Genomic DNA, 5,158 nt, shown 5'->3' on the forward strand with positions numbered 1-5,158 from the left:
TCCCTGGAACAGCCTGCGTCTGGAGGGTAAACTAAACATCACAATCGATCAAGTCCATGAGGTAGCAAGGTACGGGGTGATCGATAAGAATGGCTGGAAGCAGAGACTGGAGGCACATGGTTCAGGCAGAACCCATCACAAGATTTGCACGTCCCTTGCTTCTGGAACACTTGGCGATGGGGAGACGCTCAGCATCGAAGTGTCTGCGACAGTCAGTTGGGCCCCTGCAGCAGAGAATCGCATGCAGGGTTTAACGGATATCGCCTTCAACTGCATCGCGTGGCTCAGTGCACTTGTGATGAGACTCTACCAGTGGCGATGGCAACCTAACAAAGCTCAACTAGAACCCATCACAAGACTTGCATGACCCTCGCTTTTGTAACACTTTGGCGATGGAGACGTGCTCAGTGTTGAAGTGGCTGACACAGGCAAATGAGCCCCTGCGACATAGACACCCGTGCACAGCATGAGGTGTATCGCAAAAAGCTGCATGGCGCGGCTCAATGCAGTTGTGGCGAGCCTTTGCTCCTGGTGACGGCAATTTAGCACTGCTCAGCTATAGCCCATCGCAAGAATTGCACTCCCCTGTCACCTGGGACACATGACGATGGAGAGGCGCTCAGTACTGGAGCGGATCAGCAGTCAAATGCACCCCAGCGGCTGAGATTCGCGTGCAGAGCGTAATGTGTACCGCCCACAGCTGCGTGGCGTGGCTCATTGCACTTGTGGCGAGTTTCTGTCTGTGCTAGCAGCAAGCAGAGAGCCTCAGGCTAGACATCGCTCCTGGAGCTTTGGAATGCGACGAGATGGCGAGGCCCAGGTCGCAGGGCAAGGTGCGGCTGCAGCTCTCAGCTCGCACGGAGTACCTGCGACAAATACACTACTGCCCATTAAAATTGCTACACCACGAAGATGACGTGCTACAGAAGTGAAATTTAACCGACAGGAAGAAGATGCTCTGATATGCAAATGAGTAGCTTTTCAGAGCATTCATACAAGGTTGGCGCCGGTGGCGACACCTATAACGTGCTGACATGATGAAAGCTTCCAACCGATCTCATACACAAATAGCAGTTGACCGGCGTTGCCTGGTGAAACGTAGTTGTGATGCCTCGTGTAAGGAGAAGAAATGAGTACAATCACGTTTCAGACTTTGATAAAGGCCGGATTGTAGCCTATCGCGGTTGCGGTTTATCGTATCGCGACATTGCTGCTCGCGTTGGTCGAAATCCAATGACTGTTAGCAGAATATGGAATCGGTGGGTTCAGGAGGGTAATACGAAACGCCCTGCTGGATCCCAACGGCCTCGTATCACTACCAGTCGAGATGACAGGCATCTTATCCGCATGGCTGTAACGGATCGTGGAGACACGTCTCGACCACTGAGCCAACAGATGGGGACGTTTGCAAGACAACAACCATCTGCACGAACAGTTCCTCGACGTTTGCAGCAGCATAGACTATCAGCTCGGAGACCGTGGCTGCAGTTACCCTTGACGCTGAATCACAGACAGGAGCGCCTGCGGTGGTGTACTCAACGACGAACCTGGGTGCACGAATGGCAAAACGTCATTTTTTCGGATGAATCCAGGTTCTGTTTACAGCATCATGATGGTCGCATCCGTGTTTAGCGGCATCGCGGTGAACGCACATTGTGAGCACGTATTGGTCATCGCAATACTGGCGTATCACCCGGCGTGATGGTATGGGGTGCCATTGGTTACACGTCTCGATAACCTCTTGTTCGCATTGACGGCACATTGAAAAGTGGACGTTACATTTCAGATGTGTTACGACCCGTGGCTCTGCCCTTCATTCGATCCCTGCGAAACCCTACACTTCAGCAGGATAATGCACGACCGCATGTTGCAGGTCCCGTAAAGGCCTTACTGGATACAGAAAATGTTCGACTGCTGCCCTGGCCAGCACATTCTCCAGATCTCTCACCAATTGAAAACGTCTGGTCAATGGTGGCCGAGCAACTGGCTCGTCACAATACGCGTCACTACTCTTGATGAACTGTGGTATCGTGTTGAAGCTGCATGGGCAGCTGTACCTGTACACGCCATCCAAGCTCTGTTTGACTCAATGGCTAGGCGTATCAAGGTCGTTATTGCGGCGTATCAAGGTCGTTATTGCGGCGGGAGGTGGTTGTTCTGGGTACTGATTTCTCTGGATCTATGCACCCAAATTGCGGGAGATGTTATCACATGTCAGTTCTAGTATAATATATTTGTACAATGAATACCCGTTTATCATCTGCATTTCTTCTTGGTGTAGCAATTTTAATGTACTTCTGCACACAGTCTCGAGCGTGAACCAAATATTTTCGGCCGCTTTCAGACAGACGACGATTCTGACGCCAGTTTGTACAGTATGGAGAGCGAGAGAAGTAAGCATCAGAAGGGATGTGCCGAAATAAAGGAATTAAACAAGGAAAGTTGGGAATATATTCTTGTATTGGGTATGTATGAGTCTGGCGACGTACCATTTGACTTTCGGAAAAATATCATCCACACAATTCCAAAGACTGCAAGAGCTGACAAGTGCGAGAATAATCGCACAATCAGCTTAATAGCTCATGCATCCATGTTGCTGACTAGAATAAAATACAGAAGAACGGAGAAGAAAGTTGAGTATGTGCTAGAAGATGATCAGTTTGGCTTTCGGCAAGGTAAAGGCAACAGAGAGGCTATTCTGACGTTGCGATTCATAATGGAAGCAAGAATAAAGAAGAACACAAGACACGGTCATTGGATTTGTCAACCCCGAAAATGCGCGCGACAATGTAAAATGGTGCAAGATGTTCGAAGTTCAAAGAGAAATAGAAGTAATCTATAGGGAGAGACGAGTAATACACAATATGTACAAGAACCGAGACCGAATAATAAGAGTGTACGGCCAAGAACGAAGTTCTCGGATTTAAAATGGTGTAAGACGCGGATGTAGTCTTTCGCCCCTAGTATTGAATCTGCTCATCTAAGAAGCAATGGTGCAAATAAAGCAAAGGTTCAAGAGCGGAATTAAAATTCAAGGAGAAAGGATATCAATGATACGTTTCTCTGACGAGATTGCTATATTGAGTGAAAGCGAAGAAGAACTGCAGGCTATTCTGAATGGAATGAACAGTCTGATGAGAACCAAATGTGGATTGAGAGTAAATCATAGGAAGGCGAAAGTAATGATAAGCAGTAGAAATGAGAACAGCGATAAGCATACCATCAGGATTGATGGTCACGAAGTAAATAAAGTGAAGGAGTTGTACTACCTAGGCAGCAAGATAGCCAATGACGAATGGTGCAAGGAGGACATCAAAAGCAGACCAGCACTGGCAAAAAGGGCGTTCCTGGCCAAGAGAAGTCTACTGCTATAAAAAAAAAACACCTCAATTTGAGGAAGACATTTCTGAGAATGTACTTCTGAAGCACAGCATTGATTGGTAGTGAAAAATGGTCCGTGGAAAAACCGGAGCAGAAGAGAATCCAAGCACATGAGCGAAATGCGGTAGGGAGCTGGCGTTGAGCGGAAGGGCGCTGAGCCATAATGAATTTATTAACGTTTCCAAAAACACTAATGAACTTTTTTTAGCAAAAATCCAAGAATAACGTTAACAAATTGCCTCCAGAACTGAAAAGACTAAATTTGAATAACACATCTGATAGCGAACACCTCAAAACGGCAACAGTATAAAATCCCTTCCTTTTAGTGAAGAATGTTAAATGAAGCAAAAATATACACTCCTGGAAATGGAAAAAAGAACACATTGACACCGGTGTGTCAGACCCACCATACTTGCTCCGGACACTGAGAGAGGGCTGTACAAGCAATGATCACACGCACGACACAGCGGACACACCAGGAACCGCGGTGTCGGCCGTCGAATGGCGCTAGCTGCGCAGCATTTGTGCACCGCCGCCGTCAGTGTCAGCCAGTTTGCCGTGGCATACGGAGCTCCATCGCAGTCTTTAACACTGGTAGCATGCCGCGACAGCGTGGACGTGAACCGTATGTGCAGTTGACGGACTTTGAGCGAGGGCGTATAGTGGGCATGCGGGAGGCCGGGTGGACGTACCGCTGAATTGCTCATCACGTGGGGCGTGAGGTCTCCACAGTACATCGATGTTGTCGCCAGTGGTCGGCGGAAGGTGCACGTGCCCGTCGACCTGGGACCGGACCGCAGCGACGCACGGATGCACGCCAAGACCGTAGGATCCTACGCAGTGCCGTAGGGGACCGCACCGCCACTTCCCAGCAAATTAGGGACACTGTTGCTCCTGGGGTATCGGCGAGGACCATTCGCAACCGTCTCCATGAAGCTGGGCTACGGTCCCGCACACCGTTAGGCCGTCTTCCGCTCACGCCCCAACATCGTGCAGCCCGCCTCCAGTGGTGTCGCGACAGGCGTGAATGGAGGGACGAATGGAGACGTGTCGTCTTCAGCGATGAGAGTCGCTTCTGCCTTGGTGCCAATGATGGTCGTATGCGTGTTTGGCGCCGTGCAGGTGAGCGCCACAATCACGACTGCATACGACCGAGGCACACAGGGCCAACACCCGGCATCATGGTGTGGGGAGCGATCTCCTACACTGGCCGTACACCACTGGTGATCGTCGAGGGGACACTGAATAGTGCACGGTACATCCAAACCGTCATCGAACCCATCGTTCTACCATTCCTAGACCGGCAAGGAAACTTGCTGTTCCAACAGGACAATGCACGTCCGCATGTATCCCGTGCCACCCAACGTGCTCTAGAAGGTGTAAGTCAACTACCCTGGCCAGCAAGATCTCCGGATCTGTCCCCCATTGAGCATGTTTGGGACTGGATGAAGCGTCGTCTCACGCGGTCTGCACGTCCAGCACGAACGCTGGTCCAACTGAGGCGCCAGGTGGAAATGGCATGGCAAGCCGTTCCACAGGACTACATCCAGCATCTCTACGATCGTCTCCATGGGAGAATAGCAGCCTGCATTGCTGCGAAAGGTGGATATACACTGTACTAGTGCCGACATTGTGTATGCTCTGTTGCCTGTGTCTATGTGCCTGTGGTTCTGTCAGTGTGATCATGTGATGTATCTGACCCCAGGAATGTGTCAATAAAGTTTCCCCTTCCTGGGACAATGAATTCACGGTGTTCTTATTTCAATTTCCAGGAGTG

This window comes from Schistocerca cancellata, chromosome 5 (genome assembly GCF_023864275.1).
Source record: "Schistocerca cancellata isolate TAMUIC-IGC-003103 chromosome 5, iqSchCanc2.1, whole genome shotgun sequence".
NCBI lineage: Eukaryota > Metazoa > Arthropoda > Insecta > Orthoptera > Acrididae > Schistocerca > Schistocerca cancellata.